This window comes from Adiantum capillus-veneris, chromosome 24 (assembly GCF_014529385.1).
Source record: "Adiantum capillus-veneris isolate H3 chromosome 24, ASM1452938v2, whole genome shotgun sequence".
Classification (NCBI taxonomy): Eukaryota; Viridiplantae; Streptophyta; class Polypodiopsida; order Polypodiales; family Pteridaceae; genus Adiantum; species Adiantum capillus-veneris.
Genome location: NC_140954.1, coordinates 10,202,861 through 10,226,651, shown reverse-complemented (window position 1 = coordinate 10,226,651; position 23,791 = coordinate 10,202,861). Strand labels below are relative to the sequence as shown.

At 47.1% G+C, this 23,791-nt stretch overlaps 1 protein-coding gene across 2 annotated transcripts in view; it reads left to right on the top strand.

Annotated features, from left to right (window-relative positions):
- LOC147425927 (inositol polyphosphate multikinase beta-like) overlaps positions 1–23,791 on the top strand; it is a 70,353-nt gene that overhangs the window by 5,340 nt on the left and 41,222 nt on the right. The window lies entirely within an intron of this gene.

Genomic DNA, 23,791 nt, shown 5'->3' with positions numbered 1-23,791 from the left:
GTATGATAAGAAGAAGAAGTGAAGCAGAGAAATCTAGAAGGAAGGAAGCGAAGAAAAGAAAACGACGAGCTAGGAGGCAGAGGCTCCAAAGCTTGTGTATAGACGCAGAGCAGATGCTTCGTCTCTCTCCTCGGATACCTCTTCACCAGCTCTACATGATCTGCCACCTATTTCTCAGGGCACAGATTTGGATATCAGCTGTAGTTCTGAAGGCATAAATTCAGCTTATGAGCGGCATTTTCCTTCTTTGGTAGAAATTGCTAAGAAGTCTGCTGAGGAGAAGTCTCTGAAGACGCCTAGGAGGTCTTCAGACTTAATCCCCATAATTAGCCTTGATTTGAGGCAATCTTGTTTCTTAGATTGCCCTAGGATTTTTATCTTTTGGTGATACCATCTATGTTCTCTTTATTATTCTGATGTAATTCTACCTTGGGGTCTGTGCCCTTGAGGTGATTTTAATAGAAAGATCTTTTTCGGAAAAAAAAAAGTACAAGCGAGCCTTCGGGTCTCACTCTCAGACTCTGCGTCCAAATGCTCTGCAGAGTGGGAGCCCAAAAGGCCAATTTAAAGAATTTACAAGGGATGCTAAAAAGCAGAGCCCCAAAAGCTGAAAATCAAAAGCTTAAAAGCTTTGTTAAAATAAAGCAAGAGAGGCTTCCCTCTCTTTGGCTCTCTTTCTCATGAGAGAATAAAGCAAAGCAATAAAAAGCTCTCTCTCTCTCTCTCTCTCTCTCTCTCTCTCTCTCTCTCTCTCTCTCTCTCTTGCCCATTGTGTAGCCAAAAGCAATGCCCAAAAGCCGCCGTTAATTGTCCACGCAAAAGCTGCCGGAAAATCCGCCGCGATTTGCGGGTGTCCGTACAGCTGCCACGTGTCTCCGCCATTTCCGAGCTACCGTACAGCCAACCGCGTTAGCATTTGGATTGGGTAGCCAGTTAGGATTAGGGTTTTGCCACGTCATCACTTTGTGGCATACCCCCCTCTTGAAAGCATTGTAAGCGCCCTCGATTACGCCTGCAAAACAGACAGAGGCCATATACTGTCTTAGCAGACACTGACTGTTAGCACCTACGTACTAGGAACACACATCTACCACGCGTACCAATCGACAATCACATCACAAGACATCACAGGACATCACATGACATTCAACATTTATTCGAATCTTAGACCATGATTTATCGGCAATGTAGCTAGCAATCGCATCTAGATCCAGTCGGGACCTCATCGATGCCTGATTGACTAACCCCTATTGCAACCATGTCTATTCGAGATCAATTAGACCAAAATGTTGCAGTCATTTTGTCTATCACTTCCTGTACTTAAACAAGTCAAGAACAAGTCAATTTCATATTTTCCGGAATTCCATTTCTTAAAGTCATTCAACAAAATACTGTCAGCTCTCAGTATCCCTGAAGCGAAAAGAGACATCAGTGACTGGAGTCTGCAAAAATCGAGGCATCTGTTGACAAAGGAGCGGCGTAACTCCCCTCTTGTGCATCCCACTGCACCAGATCTCCGGCCAAGCTGAATTCTGGGTTCCATTTGGAATAGACTATGCTAAACCAAAAGCTTCAAGGTAAAGATTCACATTCTGAGGAATATCTGCTAGGTCTTCCTCCTCCATTCGCTTCGCATCCAATGAGAAGTAGGTCTTGAATTTAACCAGAACCGTCCGTTCGCATTACCTTCTTACTTTCTTTCTGTGCCAATGTTTGTTCTGGAGCGAGTATCTGCTCGTTTTCGTCCATTTCAGGTTGTTCATCATCAAGCACATCGGCTTCAAAAGGCTTCAAGAGACGCACATGAAAAACATTGTGAATCCTCCAAGTATTCTGGTAGCTTCAGTCCAAAGGAGATATCATTCATCTTTTTGGAAAACCTGGAAAGGTCCACACTGTGTCATGCTAAGCTTACAAAGAAGCCGCTCCTTTCCCCTTTGTTTTCTTTCTCGGTCATACCTTCCCAAAACATAAGAGCACCCAATCATCCTCCTTCAATTTCAAATCGCGACGATGACGATCCGCTGCCTTTTTCTGTCGTTCTTGATATTTCTGCAAAGCCTCGCGGACCTTGGCAAAAGCCGTGTCTAAGTCGTGCGTATACTCATCCGCTTCAAAAACCTTATCTTTCGTGCTTAGGAAGGGTGGAACCTTCGCAACACCTTTAACAATCTCAAATGGCGCCTTCCCCGTTGAAGAGTGTATCGTGTTATTGTAGGCAAATTCCACCAAAGGTGGATACTTTTCCCATTGATCTTCTGATCCAAGATATAAGACTTCAATAAATCTAAAACCACTGAATTGGCAACCTCAGATTGCCCGTCAGTCTGCGGGTGGAACGATGACGAGAACTGCAACCGCGTGCCAATGTTCTCCCAAATTGCCTTCCAAAACAAACTCGTAAATTTGGAGTCCCTGTCGGAGACAATCGTCTCAGGCATGCTTTGTAATCTGAAAATCTGGGCCACAAACAGTCTCGCTAAGCGATCCGGCTTGACTGTTTTCTTCACTGGAATGAAATGAGCCTGCTTGTTAAATCTGTCAATAACACCCCTCTGTGTTCTCGGAAGATAAAAATTAAATCCATTGGAATACTTTCCCAAGGGTGGGTGGGTGGGTATGGGCAAAGGCTGTAACAATCCCTGTGCTTTATGCCTGTCAAACTTGACCTTCTGGCATACCAAACAACTGCTCACAAACTCTTCCACATTCTTCTCGAGTCTCGGCCAAAAGAAATATCTCTCTACCCCTTTCATGGTCGTAGCGATGCCGCGGTGACCCGTACAAGGTGGACAGTGGCATTCAGTCATAACCTTTTCCCTCAACGGCTGTGTAACGCACAACATGGTTTTTCTCATCAAGTAGCCATCCCGAATGGAATATCCCGCTATTGTCTCCCTATCCCGTATCCGTGTGAAAACGTCTGTAAAATCTGTATCTCTGGCATACTGGTCGACCATATCCTCGAAGCTTCTATGGTGTATAGCGGAAATAGCCAGAACCAACGGCTTTCGGGACAAAGGATCTGCCACCATATTCTTCTGTCCGTGAACATGGACAATCAGGAAGTGAAACTCTGACAAGATGTTCGCCCACCGTATCTGCTTTTCCGATAGTTGCTTCTGTGACAAGAAGCAGCGCAAACTCTGATGATCTGTAAAGGCAGTAAAATCCGCTCCGAGTAGGTAATGCCGTCATTGAGTAAGAGCATGGATAACAGCCAAAAGCTCTTTCTCATAAATTTGTGCTGTCATTTCCGGCCTTGAGAACAATCGGCTCTCGTAAGCAATGACATGGCCTTCTTGCATTAAAACCGCACCCAGACTACGACCACAAGCATCACAAAAGACTTCTGCAAGTCCGGCAGAGTCAAAACTGGTCCCGTAGTCAATTTCTCTTTCAAAGTCTGAAAGGCAGTCACCTCTGTGGGTCCCCACGAGAAAGGGACTCCTTTCTGTGTCAAGATATGCAAAGGGGAAGCAACCTCTACAAACTTTCGAATGAACCGCCTGTAGTACAAACATAGTCCCAAGAAGCTTCTAACTTCATGGACATTCTTCAAATCGGGCCAATCACGGATAGTCTCTATCTTGGCCGGATCCATTTGCACTCCTACTGCTGACAGAATGTGTCCCAAAAAGTGTATCTTTGGTAGGAAAAATTCACTTTTCTTTGCATTAATCACTAACTTGTGATCTCATAATGCCTGAAAGACCTGAAGCAAATGATCTCTATGTTCTGCCTCATTCTTGGAGAAAATAATGATATCGTCAAAGAAAGTGCCAACAAATAGCCTATACTCTCGAAAAATCGTGTCCATCATCCGGTTAAATGTCGCAAGAGCATTGGTAAAGCCAAAAGGCATCACCAAAAACTCAAATAACCCAAAAGTCGTGCGAAAACCTGCCTTGTAGACGTCTCTCGACGCGATTATGATCTGATGATATCCACTCTTCAAATCAATCCTGCTAAAGCATGAGGATCGCTGTAATCTATCGAGTATATCATCGATCCTAGGAATCGGAAATCTGTTCTTGATGGTGATTTTGTTGAGAGCTCTAGAATCGATGCACATTCTCCAAGATCCGTCTTTCTTCAAAACCAACAACACTGGAGAGCAATACGGTCAAGTACTAGGCTGGACAAGACCCTTTTCCAAGAGGTCTTTCACTTGGTTCATAATCTCTTTATTCTGTGCTCGGCTCACACGGTAAGTTCGGTGGCGTGCTTCCAGGTATCAGATCCATGGCATGATCCTCAGGCCCTCAAAAAAGCAATCGGCATGAGTGTGGAGAAAAATCTTGGCGTTGTTTTGTTCAGGTCAAAACATATTCGACCTTTATCCATCGTTCAGTTCTCTCCTAAAAAGAATGAGTAATGAAACTGAAGTTCATCAAGTACAATCTCTGAGCCCTTCATTTGTCAAGGTTCTTTTCTCGGCCCGATAGTCAACCGCGGCGTAGTTCTTGTGGTACCAAGGGATTTCGAGTAGAACGTCACTCGCGTGCCCTGAACACCCCTGTCATTGCAAACGAAGTTTGCGAATGCTCGGTGTAATGGCAACATCCCGTCCGGGTGCCACTCGAACTACCTCCGCCTATGGCCTTAGCCCTGTCGGGCGTAATTCCAAATCGAGCTGCCAATTCCAAGTGAAAAGAAGTTGGCCTTGGCTCCTTCAAAAGAGCTTCCTGATCCTTCACTTTGCCCCAAGAGCGGCAAAGTTTGTACTTTCATTCATTTGGTTCGGTTCAGGCCCCACGCAATGTGGTACCAGTTCTGCTTTTTATCTACCTTTTCTGCAACGTCTCTTAGCTGCTTTAGAACTTTCTGGCCTTTCTTCATCTTGTTCATTCGGTGCCTTGTAAGGGCACTTCGTGGAGATATGTCAAGGTTCCCTGCATCCAATGCACTTCCCCTCCTTGATGAAGCGAGCTCTCTCCTGAGGAGTAAGCTTGGGTCGTGCATCTTTCTTTTCTGAGTTGCTCTTTCTCTTTCTACTTTCATTTGGTGAAGTCTGTTCAGCTCTTTGTGGCATGATCTCATCGGTGGGGTAGGTCAAACTGCCGGAGTGAATGGCAAAACCCCGTTTCGCATGACTCATCAACTTTTGAATAGAAGCTGACTTCTGTTCCGAGTAGTGATCTTGGATCTCTATAGGTAGACCCAAGGTAAACCACTCAATATGTTCCTTGAACGAGATCTTCTTAAATGAAGAGGCGGGTAGAAAAGAGCTCCAAAATATCTCGTAATAAGCGTCCACTGTATCTTTCTTGGTCATCCGAAGATCGTTCCAAGCAGTTCGGATATCCCGTTCATACTCTCGAGTCAACCAAGAAGAAATAAAAAGACTCTTGAATTTCAGCCATTTAACTGGCGCAGTCTTGTTTAATAGAAGCGTGGACCACCAAGTTCGAGCATTGCCCTTAAAGTAAGAGGCAGCTCTCCGAATCTTAGAGTGCTCTGAGTAATGTCCTCCCGCGAAAGCGATGTCAAACTGCTGTACAAAAGACAAAGCCTTCGAAGCATCTCTATAACCAGAAAACGTGTCAAATTTAATTGATTGTCCACCTTCCTTAAACTCTCGGACTTTCTTGCTTTTGTCTTCGAGAAAGTCATACTGGTTGGCTTTGTAAAAATTCTTCTTCTTTGCATAAAAGTTGCTCTCACCAGAGTCTGAACTGTCTGTAGACGAGTCCTCTGTAGAACTGTCACTCACGGAGTGAGGTTTAGACTTCTTTGCCTTTTTCTCACCCTTTCCGAAGCGTTGTTTCTTGCTTCGCTTTTTGCCTTTGCGGTCTTCTTCGCTCGAGTCAAATGAGCTAGAAGAACTGTTAGAAGAAGAAGAAGAAGAAATGGGTACTTCTTCAAATCGAACACGCTTCTTCTGTTTCTTTGCCTTTTCAAATGTCGACTGACGACCCAAATAACCCGGGAAGTCAGTGCCTTTCTTCTGCTTTTTGCAGTGCTTTTTAGCTTTGTTTTGCGCATCAAAAAGCTGAGCAATCCGTGCATCAACCACCTCTTCTATTTCTTTCTCTGAATATTTTTTGTGAACAGAAGGTTTCTTGAGAGCGGGTTTTGGGGGTGGTGTTCTGGTTTTTTGCCACTGCCCATGCACTTCCTGAAAAGAAGTCTCGCTCATATATTTTGCAAATTTTGGGTCCTTCGCAAAATTGAGCATCATCTTTGTTTCATCGCCGATCAATTGACGACGCTCCATCTCTCGACACTCCGCCTGAGTAGGTAGGCCGAGGCGGGCCATACTCCTTGCCAGAATCTTCGTTGTGATCCCTTGCCGCATCTCCGGATGCAGAGGGAGTCAACTGGTTCTTGCGGGAAGCCATAGGTGCTGCAGAAAAAAAAAAATTTGGGATTGGATTTCCCGTAAAAGAGAAATCGGCATTGCTCTGATACCACTATAACAAACTTGGACACTCCAAGTCAAGAATCTACCATGACAACACCAAATAACCACTTCAAAACGGTTCACAATTCACAATTGATTTAACACTGGCCCGACGGAGTTCCGTGCGTAGAGATATCGATCCCAAAGACTGGCGTCCCTTTCGGTATTTTTTTTTATATTAATCTGCAATAAGCGAGCCTTCGGGTCTCACTCTCAGACTCTGCGTCCAGATGCTCTGTAGAGTGGGAGCTTAAAAGACCAATTTAAAGAATTTACAAGGGATGCTAAAAAGCACAGCCCCAAAAGCTGAAAATCTAAAGCTTAAAAGCTTTGTGAAAATAAAACAGGAGAGGCTTCCCTCTCTCTGGCTCTCTTTCTCATGAGAGAATAAAGCAAAGCAGTAAAAACATAGTTACAGGGGACGGGGGGGACGGGCCCTAGGGCCGGGGAACGGCCGTAACCGGGCCGGGAACGGCTGGGAGCGCCGAGGGACGGACGGAAAACGGGCCGGACGGGTGGGTCGCAGGGGGGACGGACCGGGGACGGTCGGGGCCGGACGGACCGGACGGGGACGGCAGGGGTCGGATTCAAAAAAGTGACCGTTTTTGATCGTTTGCAACGGCTCTGTGCAGCCCCAACTGCCATATTTTTTAAGCCTTGGCCCTTGGGAGGCTATAAAAGGCTCCCTTGGGCCTCTTAATACTCATAGTCTCAATGCTCAATGCTCATTCCATTTCCCTCAAGCTCAAGGCTCAAGCTCATTCCATTTCCCTCAAGCTCAAGGCTCAAGTTTGAACTTTGAAGCTCTCCTCTCCCTCTTCTACCCACTTTGAAGCTCTCCTTTACTCTCTCTCCACACAAGCTCTCCTCTAACCCTTCTAACTTATCCTATAGACGAGCCAATACCCGCTTCAGCAGGGAACAAATCGTCCAACTGCAACAACAAGAAGGGCAAGCCGCAAAAGAAGAAACCCACTAGCCCAAAATTATCAATAGAGCAGTGTGTCGAGTACTATAAAGAGGGCAGTGTTACAATTGTGGCGATTCTTGCGAAGTGCCCAAACAAAGCACCAAACGGGCATGTTGAGGACAAACCAGAAACTTCTAAATCAGCAAATGAGCGTGCAAAGAAAGGGAAGACAAAGGCAAGTATGGGTCCAGATTTTGTGGGGACGAGCATAGCGCAAAAAGATGAGAGTACCAAGCTATGCAGAGTGTGGGGCACAATACAAGATCAAGAAGTCCTTATCTTCTTTGATGGAGAAACCAAGGCCAACTTCATCTCACCGGAATTGGCGGCTTGACTTGGAATAACGCCTGAAAAAATGGGACCATCAATGGAAGCAGTCTTAGCGGCACCAAGGTGTGATGTCACCATTACAGCTGTCATAGGCAAACTTCGGTTGCATTGCCAGGGCATGAGAACATTTATATCATGGCTCTGGAGAGGTGTGACGTCCTCTTGGGGATCCCTTGGTACCACAAGAACTGCGCCAGGGTCGATTATTGGGCCAGAAAGGCCACATTGAAGAATGAGGGCCATTTCCAAATTGATGAAATCTAGTCTTTTTGTTTACTTCATCATTTGAACGAATTTGAGAGGACATTCTGAATTGTGTTGGAATTGTGCATAAGGAAAAGCAAGCACTTGAATGAAGATGGGTTCAAAGGAAACTTCGAGGAAAAACAGATGCTTTCTAAGGAAGTGGAATTGCTTTTCGGGAAAGCAGATGCTTTCCCGCCAGGAAGTCTATGTGTGCATTGCAACTGTGCATGTGATTGCATCGAGGGAGGCCTGAGAAGTGCTGTGAAAGCATTGTTTTTAACTTATAAGGTTTTCTTGAGTTTTTGGACAGATTCAGACCATTTTTTAACGTGACTGGCCGCCCACTTAATAAGTGGGCAGCCTATGATTAAATAAAGCAGTATAAACCAGCTAGCATTTTTCTCTCTCTTTTTCTAGCAGAACCCCAACAAAAAAACATAAAAAACGAAAAACGGCCGCGATTTCTACGCGAGCAGCCAATGCTCTCCTATCTTTGCCGTGGCCAGGGAGCTATAAAAGCATCACACCCCCTCTCGGAGAGGGAAGATCAGTTTTCGCAAGGAGGAGATGCTGCTGCAGATTTCAGCCGCAAAGAAGACGTTGCCGCTGATGCCCATGGCTGCCCCAAGTGTACCAGATGTCGCCAAGACCCAGTGCGTGAGTTCCCTCGCGAAGAACTGCCTACGGAGCGTGTTTCCATCGCGACAAGTTGCTATTTTTCTCTGTTTTCAGCCCATAAACGTCGTAGATGGGGCTAATTTACGAGAAGGAACCCGAGAACGCACCTCTTTTGTGTGTAGGATTGGAAGAGAGGATTTTCTCTGGAAAGTTGTTCTGCAAGAAGAGGACTCTGGAAACAGAGTCGGAAAAAAGTTGCAAGGATGCCATGCCTTTGAGTCTGGAAGTGAGATCCAGAGGCGAGAACCTTGATTCTCGAGGATTTGGAATAAGGAACCGAAGTTCCTTGGAATAGGGTTTTGCCCTAGGAATAGGAAGCCAAGGCTTCCAGGAACCATCAAGTCTTATTCTAGAACGAACGTGGTAATACGTTCGGGTCAAGTGCTTGTATAGTTTCTCCTCAGTAATAAAGATACTATTAAGGGGGGGGGGGGGGGGACCAGCCCATCTTCTGGTCCCCAGTACTGTGTCAATCTTCTCACTCTCTATCTCTCTCCCTTTATCTATTTCTCTCTATATACTCTAGCTTCAGTATTAAGTGATAAATTCTATTTATTCGAGTCTATTCTATATTCCTATGCGCTCGCATTTGTGACATGGCTCCTATACTTTGTGCAGTCCTCTGTATGTAGCCATCACATGGCTCCTATACCGAGCCCTCTTGATCCTTGGCCAAGGCCGTGGAACGGCTAATGGAAGTGAATCCTCAGCATGTGGTAGGGGGCGCAGGAGCTGCCTTGGAGCAAAGGATAAGTAGTTGTAGAGAAAGAACCAACGTAGTTTGAAGAGCATTGCAGTGTGGAAGCTACTACCGACTTCGCGCATACTTACATGGCTCCTATACTCTGTGCACGGTCTATAGCAATGCATGATGGAATGCAGGCTGTTGCACAAGTCTAGATAGCCTGCAAAAGTATTACTGAAACCTCTGTCCATGTCTCCATGCCAACAAAAGGTAGGGATGGGACTCTGCCTACAACCTAGAAGAGAGCGTGCCTTTTGTGCATGCCACAATATGTATACCCGGAGTAATAGCAGATCAGTGCTATCACCTCTGTACTCAGCTCAAGAGAATTGCCAAGTTGTCATAGCACTGGCTATGAAGGATCAAGGAACATGAGGGGTGGTGGGGCACCATAGTTACTTGGAACGGGAATGGGAGGGTCCTGAACGAGACAGAGGAGGAGGAGGGGGGCGGAATGGGAACGGGGCCGGAATGATCGACTAAAGTAAGGCTTCCACTCAGCTTAGTCCCAAATCAACTTCTAAACAACCCCAAACCTGCCCTCAAACTTCCCCAAATATGTCCCCCAAACAACCCCAAATCTACCCCCAAATGCCTAGTTTTGCCTGTTCTACCCTGTTCTTCCCCATTCCGGAACATCGTTCCGGTTACAACCCATTCCGGAACGGTGTTCCCTTCCTCACTCCATGTCAGAAATGAGACTCGTCCGGAACGCTGTTTCAGAACGCTTGGCCTGCATTCCACCCGTTCCCTGTTACACTATGGGGCACAAAGAATAGTGTTAAGACTTACACCACCTAATGCTTCACACAGGTCTAGGGGCACTTCCTTGTACGGCTAGCGTCTTTGGGCTGGCCACCCATAGCATAGGTTGTACCTTGTCCGACTACCCAAGTTTGGGGCCCACCTTGGGCACTCATATATATGGGGCCAGGGGGGTACAAATTTCATTATCATCTGATTGTATTGAGGGCCTTCTGTTCTGGTAGTCAGTGGGGGACTGATCGCCCCCTGTTCCACACACCAACGTTTCTCTCTCTCTCTCTCTCTCTCTCTCTCTCTCTCTCTCTCTCTCTCTCTCTCTTTCTCTCTCTCTCTCTCTCTCTCTCTCTCTCTCTCTCTCTCTCTCTCTCTCTCTCTCTTTTTCGCACAAGCGCACTCACATGGTATCAACAGCTTTAAGCTCTCCATGGGACCAACGCTTCACCATAAGCATGAGGTTTTCCTCCCAAGGGATCAGATCAGCCACCGATCCAGCTTCTGAGGCCTAGGCTAGCCTATCTGCAACTTTCCGTTGCCGGAAACTTCTTTAGAGGACCTAGCGTTTTTCAGCCTTCTATCGTTTTTGGATCTGGCTTTCATTTTGTTGCTTCAAGACGTGATCAGCATCTCCCCTTCCAAGCGCCCCCCTCCTCGTAGCAAAAACATCCTAGGGACGGGCCACTGGCTTAGGAAGGATAACTCAATGAAGTTCATGTCACACTTGCACCAATGCGCTTTTTTAAGCTCACCATGGATTCCTCAGCAAATGCACGTTGATCAGCAGACGCAGTAAAGCCTCGATTGGTCTCCTGGACTAACCAGTGCATACAATAAAAGAGAGACAAGACTAATGAGGAGACAGAATTCAACAGTAACAGCATACATAAAACTGGCACAACTACAATACACGGTATCTTTTACATCGGCTTGATCATCTACAGGTGTACAATCCTTGGAGATCCATTCATTCCATCCATCATTCGGCGGTTGCGCACTCCAGAGGAGATGGTGACTTGTGGTTTGCTATGGACACACCTATGCACTCATCAAAGGAGTTCACACGAGATATGGCCATGCTCATGGCATATGAGATCACGACATTCCCAGAGAAGACACCAACATCTTGGGGGGATAGACACTTACCACTTGACCTCGACACGTCAAATCACATGCTTACACAGGAGCATCTACATGGACTTAGGGAGATGATCTTGGCATCAAGTGCTGAGAGGGGGTGTTAGACTTACACCACTCTGTTGCTTCACACAGGTCTAGGGCACTTCCTTGTACGGCTAGTGTCTCTGGGCTGGCCACCCATAGCATAGGTTGTACCTTGTTCGGCGGCCAGAGTTTGGGGCCGGCCGCCCACTTGAGTTGGGCGCCCACCTTGGGCACTCATATATATATGGGGCCAGGGGGATACATTGTACACATTTCATTATCATCTGATTGTATTGAAGGTCTTCTGTTCTGGCAGTCAGTGGGGGGCTGATCACTCTCTCTCTCTCTCTCTCTCTCTCTCTCTCTCTCTCTCTCTCTTTTTTCCGCACACGCACTCTCACAAATAGGTGGAGAGAATGGAGCGACGTGTGTGGGGTTGGGTGGATTGTGGTGGGTGGTAGAGGGTGGTGGTGCTACAATGTCAATGGGGAGGCGGAAGGGGATCTGTGCAGATACCTCCAAGTAGCAGGTATGTTCGATAAGGGCTGATTCAGCGGAGTAGCTGAAACCTGTGAAACTGCAACCGGCACTGGCTATCGAGGAGGTGGGTGTGGTTCCTCAAGCAGAGTTACCGAGGAACGTGGCTTGGAGGGCCTTGGAACGCCGGAACGGCGTTGCGGCCGGCTGAAAATTCTCGTTCCGGATGAACGTCTGTGACAACGGTCGGCGGGCGGAACGGTTCCAACAGGCAGAACGGGCAGCTCTCAAACGGCTCTGTGAGGCGGCCAACGGCCAAAACAGCCAGCATGTTCTTTATATATTGCCCCCATTCCTTCACAAATGCATCAAGGTCAAGGCCCTCTCTCCCTTGCTCTCAACTCTCAAGCCATAGTCGGCGGTCGGGAATCAAGACTCAAGGTCTCAACCTATCTCTCTTGGGCTAACCCTCAAGGCTCAAGCTCTGTCTCTCTCGGTCTCAACTTTCAAGAGGTGAAGCCTCTCTCTCAAGCTCTGTATCTCAAGCTCTCACAGAGTCAAGCCTCTCTCTCTCAAGCCCTCTCTCTCTCTCTCTCTCTCTCTCTCTCTCTCTCTCTCTCTCTCTCTCTCTCAAACCTCAAAGATCAAGCTCTCTCTCTTTCATGGATAATCCATGGCCTCTTCTTCTCGTACAACCCCCTCCGTTGATGCGGGCAACACTCAAAAGGCGAAGGAATGGTCGTGGTGGGATGAAGTGAACTCGGAGGGCACCTTGTCGGCGGCGGGAGGTTCTCGTGCATGGGCATGCAAGCTATGCTCTTACACGCGGAAAGGGGGGCATGACAAAGTGAGGGCACACTTTCTTCGAGTGTTGGGACATGAGGTGAAATTTTGCACCGACGTAACTATCGAGAAGAGAAAGGAGCTCAAAGAAAAGGATCGGCAATTCAACCATAAAGCCAAGCCCGCACGCAAAGGTATGGACCCAAAGACCCTCATTTTCCCTTCTTCCTCTCTACCCGGTTTAGGTGCCAGTGGATCTTCATCGGGTCCGATTTGTCGCCAAAGGACCATTGCCACCTCTAAGGACCCAAAGAAGAAGGAAGAGGTGGATGTGGCCATGGCCCCCGATTCTTTTATCACGACCATATCCCATTTGTCGTGACCGAGTATGTTTTATGATTTATCAATCTTCTCTCTCGTTTCTTCCATTATCGTCGTTTTCGCCTTTTTGATACTAACCTCTTCTATGTTTGATCGAAATAGGTCGGAGTATTGGAAAGTCATGGTGCAACGGATAGGAGAGTATGACACCGACTATGTGCCGCCATCTTCAGAGGCTCTCCGAACCACTTTGCTCGATTGAGAGAAGGCTATCGTGGAACAAGCAACACTCAACGTCTTTGGGCCAAACATGTCGTTTCCCTCATTGCCGACGGGTGGAGCGATACAAGAAAGAGATCTATCCATGGTCTCGTTGCATGCTCGAGTGGAGAGATGGACTTTGTGCACCCTCATGATGCCACCAAGAGTGGCAAGTCCACCAATGTCCTCTCTGTAGAGTGGATAGCGGTGATAGAAACGATTGGTGAGGAACATGTGGTGGCCTTTATCACAGATGGGGAGGCATAAAACAGGGCAGCAACAGCTATTATAGAGGGCCACTATCCACATGTGACAGTGTGCTTTTGCATGGCACACTGCTTGAACAACCTTCTGAAAGACATTGGCAAGCTAGACTGGATCGCTCCAGTCATTGCTGATGCAGTGAAGATTGTTACTGATGCTGTTCCATTTCTCCATTGGGAGTGGAGTGTTCTTCATCCTTAGTAAACGTGTAGTCGATGGGATGTTGTCCTGTCTGTCAGATTTAGTGCTAGAATGCATGCATGCTGCAGAAAAAGGAACGTATTATTTCAGCCATATTAGGTTAGATTGCATGTCCGCTCGGTCTGTTCTATTACTAGAGCTTTTACCTTGAGGCTTTTGATTTAGCTTCGACTATTCTAGAAGTGTATGTCGAATTAATAGGTTGAATTTAGTGTGGTGTGTGCTGCGCGAGAGGGGAGCCACTCCACTCTTTTGCCCATAGGAGAACATAGTCAACCAACTTCTCTAGGAGATTTTGGGGGTCTTGACATGATGATAGTAATTTGCCTTGTGACTTTATGATATGTACTTAAAAAGTTGCCATAAGTTTTGGGCTTGTGGTTTGGAATTCCTTAAGAGTTGAATGTAACATATACACTTTCACTTGTCTTTGTCTGAGTATGTGTTAAATATGAAACAAGTGCAACATTTTGTCTTGTTGATGTGAATCTGGAGTGACGAGATTTAATGCATCAAGACATCCATGAGAGATAACTGCGGTCTAGATGTGATGGCTAAATAATCCATAATGATCACAGTTCATGTCCAAGATGTCGACGAGGATAGTGATGTAAATGTGATTATGATTGTTTAGTGACTTTTTTATTTGTATCGGTGCATGGATTGAAGTGGTTAAATGCATATAAGCATAGAGTCAGTGTCTACTGAGCTATTCTTCTGTTTCATGTCTGTTTTGCTGTGTAATGAAGAGGGTGATTATTCTTCTATTTTGGGGGGGGGGGGGGGGGGGGGGGAGGGGAGGGGGGAGGGCAAGTGGCATTCGGATAGATCACACACACACACAGAGAGAGAGAGAGAGAGAGAGAGAGAGAGAGAGCTTCGACATCTTTGACTTCCACCCTTTGGTTAGTTTTTGCTCCATGTCAATCACCACACCTGCACCGAGTTATGATGACTGCCCATGGACCCTTCACCTAGACATATGACCTGACTAGGGAGGACCTAGCCAATATTGAGGCGGCCAGACGTTATCTAGGTTGGACACTGGTTGGGCGCATGGTGGGTCTCTTCCCCTTACGTGGCACAGTTCGAGAGTGGCTTCAGTCTACACTCTGTGGCTCCGAGGGCAACATCTTGGAGCTCATCATGCTAGGTCGTCGTATCTAACAGGTTTAGCTTTTAGACGACCTGGGACCCGCCGACTGTTGGTTTTTGAGTGCTAGACACCATACTTTGATTATAAAGAGTTTGATCGCTGGAAGCAGAGCCCTCGTTTCCGGTCACTCTTTCCTTTCCATCATTTCGAGTACATCTTTCCTATTGTCTCACTCGCATAGCCGCTAGGTGGGACCTAGTTGTACCTTTTATTGGCTGTGAAGATTGACACACCACGGATACAAGTATATGCACTTGGAGACACTCATTTCCCGGATTCAATATAACTCCGAGTCTGTCTACAAAGGTTCGTGGTTACTGGTCGCCCAAATCAATGCCTCAGGTGCCAACAATTTGTTCACTTGGTGAGAGACTGTCCTACCCACCTTCCTCGTCGCCTTGAGCCATAGCATCCCCTACCTCAGGGTGCAAGCGGAGGGTTGACAACATGCCTCTCGCCATCACACCTTTCGGAGGCCACAATCTCTTGAGGCTAGAGTTACCCGGAACGCAGAACGGGAACGGCGACGGGTCTCCCTGCAGAACGGGGGAACGGGAAGGGGTCCAAAACCGGAACGGGAGGCTAAAAAAACACCCAAAGAATGTTATTTTTAGCGTTATGTGTTTGAATACAAGTAGTACTAGAGTCCTTTGACTCTAATACCCACAAAAAACACGATTCGAAGACCATTTAACCTTATTATGACTTGATTGGGATGTGCGGCGCCCAGAGTACATAGTACATACACAACATTGAATAAACACAATGCACATACACAACATTGAACAAACACAATGCCCATACAGTGATACACAATTTTCAATAACATATGTAATTATAGATTAGAGCTCTTAAATAATTGCAAGAGTAGAAGTCAGAGATAACACTTTTCGCTTAATTCTGGCTAACAAGGCCCGCCAGGGCGCTACAAAAAAACCAAAGGTGACATATACCATAATGAGAGTCGAGACTACAAGGGGGCCAAACCAGTGACCACAATACCAAAAGACTGAAGGTGACAAATACCATAAAGATGCTAGTAGCTGCAAATGTCAAGGAGGGTGAGGCTCAAGCAGCCATACAAAAAGGTAAGGATAATGGAAGTCCTAAAGTCGCAACTCTCGAGCCTCAAGACTCAAGACTCAAGAGCCACTAGCCTGAGAGGCCTTCCAATTCGTAGTAGCCGGCTGTAAATCATGCACATCCTCCCACTCATCATCGAGCTCTAGGCCTGGCTCGATCTCAGCCACGGATGAAGTACCGGGTGTTGGTGGATATGCATCTCCACCTGTCTGAGGAGCCTCTTGCTCCATCTCCCACTGTGTAAAAGGATTTGTCTGTTTGTCTGTATTTTTCAAATTTGCGCTGATAAAGACAAAATCATTAGCCTTCTCCACTCCAAACTGATTGCTCTTCTTGGAAGCAATGTGGCTAAAGGTACTCCACAATTGCTCCAAGCATGAGGCACTAACTAACTGGCTGAAAATACGGATCGCCAATCTCTGAAGCTCAGTGCCATCATAGCCATAGTTCTCCCACCATAGCACTGAACCTATCTTCCTGCGATCAATCCGAGCATCTGGACTGCCAAATGACCACCTCATCTCTCTGTAGTGTCTCAACTGATCTCTGACAATGCGTCGCCCATCTCTGTTTAGAACCATCTTGTTTAAGATCTCAGTAAATTGGTTCATTACTTCTCTATCTGTCTCTTGCCCTGCACCTTGGAACTCTGGATCCACAATGTACGCTGCCCCGTGTAAAGGCGAGGCATATGAATTCCACCTCGAGTTGCAAAGCGCATGGATCTCCTCGAGCTGTGCAAGTTGCTCGATCATGCGGTCCATTGCCTCAGAAATCTTGCCAATGCAAGGATCCATGCCATCCAGAACTCAAAGCAAATGAACCACGGGTTTTACCTATGCGTCTAGACTCTTGAGCTCCTTCCAGAACTCCAGAACTCAAGATCCTCTGCCTTATCCTTGAACAAAATCCCCGCAACTGTCTTTGCATAGGAGGAGGTGGTGAACTCATCACTGATGAAGACCTGTCGGACCGCATTTTCACATTCAGACAGCCTGCACACAAGAAGAAAGTTGAATGCGAAGCGGGTGTCTGAATACTTTAGAAGCACTTTGCCGCCTGACCTCTTGAGGTGCTCACTCCGAACCAAGTTGTGATTGTTGATGAAAGTAACAATCTTCACTGTATCAACAAAATGACTGGAGCGATCCAGTCTAGCTTGCCTATGTCTTTTTGAAGGTTGTTCAAGCAGTGTGCCATGCAAAAGCACACTGTCACATGTGGATAGTGGCCCTCTATAATAGCTGCTGCTGCCCTGTTTGATGCCTCCCCATCTATGATAAAGGCCACCACGTGTTGCTCACCGATCGTTTCTATGGCCGCTATCCACTCTGCAGAGAGGACATTGGTGGACTTGCCACTCTCGGTGGCTCGCTCCACCCGTCGGCAATGAGGGAAACGATATGTTTGGCCCAAAGACGTTGAGTGTTACTTGCTCCACGATAGCCTTCTCTCAATCGAGCAAAGTGGTTCGGAGAGCCTCTGAAGATGGCGGCACATAGTCGGTGCCATACTCTCCTATCCGTTGCACCATGACTTTCCAATACTCCGACCTATTTCGATCAAACATAGAAGAGGTTAGTATCAAAAAGGCGGAAACGACGATAATGGAAGAAATGAGAGAGAAGATTGATAAATCATAAAACATACTTGGTCACGACAAATGGGATATGGTCGTGATAGAAGAATCGGGCCATGGCCGCATCCACCTCTTCCTTCTTCTTTGGGTCCCAAGAGGTGGCAATGGTCCTTTGGCGACGAATCGGACCCGATGAAGATCCACCGGCACCTAAACCGGGTAGAGAGGAAGAAGGGAAAATGAGGGTCTTTGGGGCGATACCTTTGCGTGCTGGCTTGGCTTTATGATTGAATTGCCGATCCTTTTCTTTGAGCTCCTTTCTCTTCTCGATGGTTACGTCGGTGCAAAATTTCACCTCATGTCCCAACACTCGAAGAAAGTGTGCCCTCACTTTGTCATGACCCCCTTTCCGCGTGTAAGAGCATAGCTTGCATGCTCATGCACGAGAACCTCTCGCCGCCAACAAGGTGCCCTCCGAGTTCACTTCATCCCACCACGACCATTCCTTCGCCTTTTGAGTGTTGCCCGCATGAACAGAGGGGGTTGTACGAGAAGAAGAGGCCATGGATTATCCATGAAAGAGAGAGAGCTTGATCTTTGAGAGTTTGTGAGAGAGAGAGAGAGAGCTTGAGAGAGGGCTTGAGAAAGAGAGGCTTGATTCTGTGAGAGCTTGAGATATAGAGCTTGAGAGAGAGGCTTCACCTCTTGAAAGTTGAGACCGAGAGAGAGAGAGCTTGAGCCTTGAGGGTTAGCCCAAGAGAGATAGGTTGAGACCTTGAGTCTTGAGGCCCAACCGCTGACTATGGCTTGAGAGTTGAGAGCAAGGGAGAGAGGGCCTTGACCTTGATGCATTTGTGAAGGAATGGGGGCAATATATAAAGAACATGTTGGCTGTTTTGGCCGTTGGCCGCCTCACAGAGCCGTTTGAGAGCTGCCCGTTCTGCTTGTTGGAACCGTTCCGGCCCGCCGACCGTTGTCACAGACGTTCATCCGGAACGAGAATTTTCAGCCGGCCGCAACGCCGTTCCGGCGTTCCAAGGCCCTCCATACCACGTTCCTCGGTAACTCTGCTTGAGGAACCACACCCACCTCCTCGATAGCCAATGCCGGTTGTAGTTTCACAGGTTTTAGCTACTCCGCTGAATCAGCCCTTATCGAACATACCTGCTACTTGGAGGTATCTGCACAGATCCCCTTCCGCCTCCCCATTGACATTGTAGCACCACCACCCTCTACCACCCACCACAATCCACCCAACCCCATACACGCTCCATTCTCTCCACCTATTTGTGAGAGAGAGAGAGAGAGAGAGAGAGAGAGAGAGAGAGAGAGAGAGAGAGAGAGAGAGAGAGATCAGCCCCCCACTGACTGCTAGAACAGAAGACCTTCAATACAATCAGATGATAATGAAATGTGTATCCCCCTGGCCCCATATATATATGAGTGCCCAAGGTGGGCTCCCAACTCAGGTGGGCGGCCGGCCCCAAACTCTGGCCGCCGAACAAGGTACAACCTATGCTATGGGTGGCCAGCCCAGAGACACTAGCCGTACAAGGAAGTGCCCTAGACCTGTGTGAAGCAACAAAGTGGTGTAAGTCTAACACCCCCTCTCAGCACTTGATGCCAAGATCATCTCCCTAAGTCCATGTAGATGCTCCTGTGTAAGCAAGTGATTTGACGTGTCGAGGTCAAGTGGTAAGTGTCTATCCCCCCAAGATGTTGGTGTCTTCTCTGGGAATGTCGTGATCCCATATGCCATGAGCATGGCCATATCTCGTGTGAACTCCTTTGATGAGTGCATAGGTGTGTCCATAGCAAACCACAAGTCACCATCTCCTCTGGAGTGCGCAACCGCCGAATGATGGATGGAATGAATGGATCTCCAAGGATTGTACACCTGTAGATGATCAAGCCGATGTAAAAGATACCGTGTATTGCAGTTGTGCCAGTTTTATGTATGCTGTTACTGTTGAATTCTGTCTCGTCATTAGTCTTGTCTCTCTTTTTTTGTATGCACTGGTTAGCCCAGGAGACCAATCGAGGCTTTACTGCGTCTGCTGATCAACGTGCATTTGCTGAGGAATCCATGGTGAGCTTAAAAAAGCGCATTGGTGCAAGTGTGACATGAACTTCATTGAGTTATCCTTCCTAAGCCAGTGGCCCGTCCCTAGGATGTTTTTGCTACGAGGAGGGGGGCGCTTGCAAGGGGAGATGCTGATCACGTCTTGAAGCAACAAAATGAAAGCCAGATCCAAAAACGATAGAAGGCTGAAAAACGCTAGGTCCTCTAAAGAAGTTTCCCGCGACGGAAAGTTGCAGAAAGGCTAGCCTAGGCCTCAGAAGCTGGATCGGTGGCTGATCTGATCCCTTGGGAGGAAAACCTCATGCTTATGGTGAAGCGTTGGTCCCATGGAGAGCTTGAAGCTGTTAGATACCATGTGAGTGCGCTTGTGCGGAAGAGAGAGAGAGAGAGAGAGAGAGAGAGAGAGAGAGAGAGAGAGAGAGAGAGAGAGAGAGAGAGAGAGAGAGAGAGAGAGAGAGAGAGAGAGAGAGAGAGAGAGAGACGTTGGTGTGTGGAACAGGGGGCGATCAGTCCCCCACTGATTACCAGATCAGAAGGCCCTCAATACAATCAGATAATAATGAAATGTGTACCCCCTTGGCCCGATATATATGAGTGCCCAAGGTGGGCCCCAAACTTGGGTAGTCGGACAAGGTACAGCCTATGCTATGGATGGCCAGCCCAAAGACGCTAGCCGTACAAGGAAGTGCCCCTAGACCCGTGTGAAGCAGTAGAATGGTGTAAGTCTTAACACTATTCTTTGTGCCCCATAGTGTAACAGGGAACGGGTCGAATGCAGGCCAAACGTTCTGAAACGGCGTTCCGGACGAGTCCCATTTCTGACATTGAGTGAGGAAGGGAACACCGTTCCGGAATGGGTTGTAACCGGAATGATGTTCCGGAATGGGGAAGAACAGGGTAGAACAGGCAAAACTAGGCATTTGGGGGTAGATTTGGGGTTATTTGGGGGACATATTTGGGGCAGTTTGAGGGCAGGTTTGGGGGCAATTTTGTGGTTGTTTAGAAGTTGATTCGGGACTAAGCTGAGTGGAAGCTACTTTAGTCGATCGTTCCGGCCCCGTTCCCATTCCGTCCCCCTCCTCCTCCTCCGTCTCGTTCAGGACCCTCCCGTTCCCGTTCCAAGTAACTATGGTGCCCCACCACCCCTCATGTTCCTTGATCCTTCATAGCCAGTGCTATGACAACTTGGCAATTCTCTTGAGCCGAGTACAGAGGTGATAGCACTGATCTGCTATTACTCCGGGTATACATTTTGTGGCGTGCACAAAAGGCACGCTCTTTCTAGGTAGTAGGCAGAGTCCCATCCCTACCTTTTGTTGGCATGGAGACATGGACAGAGGTTTCAGTAATACTTTTGCAGGCTATCCAGACTTGTGCAACAGCGTGCATTCCATCATGCATTGCTATAGACCGTGCACAGAGTATAGGAGCCATGTGAGTATGGTCGAAGTCGGTAGTAGTTTCCACACTGCAATGCTCTTCAGACTACTTTGGTTCTTTTTTTACAACTACTTATCCTTTGCTCCAAGGCAGCTCTTGCGCCCCCTACCACATGATGAGGATGCACTTCCATTAGCTGTTCCACCGCCTTGGCCAGGGATCAAGAGGGCTCGGTATAGGAGCCATGTGATGGCTACATACAGAGGACTGTACAAAGTATAGGAGCCATGTCACAAATGCGAGCGCATAGCAATATAGAATAGACTCGGATAAATAGAATTTATCACTTAATACTGAAGCTAGAGTATATAGAGAGAAATAGATAAAGGGAGAGAGAGAGAGAGTGAGAAGATCGACACAGTACTGGGGACCAGAAGATGGGCTGGTCCCCCCCCCCCCCCGCTTAATAGTATCTTTATTACTGAGGAGAAACTATACAAGCACTTGAACCTAACGTATTACCACGTTCGTTCTAGAATAAGACTTGATGGTTCGTGGAAGCCTTGGCTTCCTATTCCTAGGGCAAAACCCTCTTCAAAGGAACTTCGGTTCCTTATTCCAAATCCTCGAGAATCAAGGTTCTCGCATCTGGATCTCACTTCCAAACTCAAAGGCATGGCATCCTTGCAACTTTTTTCCGACTCTGTTTCCAGAGTCCTCTTCTTGCAGAACAACTTTCCAGAGAAAATCCACTCTTCCAATCCTACACACAAAAGAGGTGCGTTCTCGGGTTCCTTCTCGTAAATCAGCCCCGTCTACGACGTTTATCGGCTGAAAACAGAGAAAAACAGCAACTTGTCGCGATGGAAACACGCTCTGTAGGCACTTCTTCGCGAGGGAACTCGCGCACTGGGTCTTGGCGACATTTGGTACACTTGGGGCGGCCATGGGCATCACCGGCAACGTCTTCTTTGCGGCTGAAATCTGCAGCAGCATCTCCTCCTTGCGAAAACTGGTCTTCCCTCTCGGAGAGGGGGTGTGATGCTTTTATAGCTCCCTGGCCACGGCAAAGATAGGAGAGCATTGGCTGCTCGCGTAGAGATCGCGGCCGTTTTTCGTTTTTTATGTTTTTTTGTTGGGGTTCTGCTAGAAAAAGAGAGAGAAAAATGGCTGGCTGGTTTATACTGCTTTATTTAATCATAGGCTGCCCACTTATTAAGGGGGCGGCCAGTCACCTTTAAAAATGGTATGAATCTGTCCAAAAACTCAAGAAAACCTTATAAGTTAAAAACAATGCTTTCACAGTACTTCTTAGGCGTCCCTGGATGCAATCACATGCACAGTTGCAATGCACACATAGACTTCCTCGCGGGAAAGCATCTACTTTCCCGAAAAGCAATTCTACTTCCTTAGAAAGGATCTGTTTTTCCTCGAAGTTTCCTTTGAACCCATCTTCATTCAAGTGCTTGCTTTTCCTTGTGCACAATTCCAACACAGTTCAGAATGTCCTCTCGAATTCGTTCAAATGATCAAGTAAACAAAAAGACTGGATTTCATCAATTTGGAAATGGCCCTCATTCTTGAATGTGGCCTTTCTGGCCCAATAATCGACCCTGGCGCAGTTCTTGTGGTACCAAGGGATCCCCAAGAGGACGTCACACCTCTCCAGAGGCATGATATAGATGTTGTCATGCCCCGCAATGCAACCGAAGTTTGCCTATGACAGGTGTAATGGTGACATCACACCTTGGTGCCGCTAAGACTGCTTCCATTGATGGTCCCATTTTTTCAGGCGTTATTCCAAGTCAAGCCGCCAATTCCGGTGAGATGAAGTTGGCCTTGGTTTCTCCATCAAAGAAGATAAGGACTTCTTGATCTTGTATTGTGCCCCACACTCTGCATAGCTTGGTACTCTCATCTTTTTGCGGTATGCTCGTCCCCACAAAATCTGGACCCATACTTGCCTTTGTCTTCCCTTTCTTTGCACGCTCATTTGCTGATTTAGAAGTTTTTGGTTTGTCGTTTGGTGCTTTGTTTGGGCACTTCGCAAGAATCCCCACAATTGTAACACTTGCCCTCTTTATAGTACTCGACACACTGCTCTATTGATAATTTTGGGCTAGTGGGTTTCTTCTTTTGCGACTTGCCCTTCTTGTTGTTGCAGTTGGACGATTTGTTCCCTGATGAAGCGGGTATTGGCTCGTCTATTGGATAAGTTAAAGAGCCAGTATGCATACCAAAACCTTCTTTGTTTGTCCCGTGAGCCTTTGAATGGATTCTGACTTTTGCTTCAAGCAATACTGTTGAATCTCTTTTGGTACTCCGCAACAAAACCGCTCAAGCTGCTGCTTGAAGGCGATCTTCCGAAAAGAAGAGATTGGTAAAAAGGTATTTCAAAACCTGTGGCAATAGGTAACCAAAGTGTCTTTCTTTATCATCCTTAGATGATGCCTTGCTGTAATGACATCCTCCTCATACTCTTCTGTGAGCTATGATGGAGTGAAGATTGTCTTGAATTTAAGCAAATTTTTTGGTTCTTCCTTGTGCAATAGTAAAATTGACCAACATGTTTGGGCGTTACCTTATACTCCTTCATGAAGAGTGAAGATTCTCTTGAATTTAAGCAAATTTTTAGGTGCTTCCTTGTGCAATAGTAAAGTCGACCACCATGTCTGGTCATTACCTTTCAGATAAGACATCGCCCTTCATACCTTGGGTATGCTTAAAGCCGGAAAACGTGTCAAACTGGTCTTCCATCCTTTAACTCCTTGGTCTTCTTGCCCTTTTTCTCAAGATGGTCATATTGAGCCCGAATACGAGGGGTCTTCGTTTCTTTCTGTACATTGGCTCGTCAATGTCCAAACTGTCAGAAGATGAGCTATCCTCCTCAGAACTGCTAGAATGT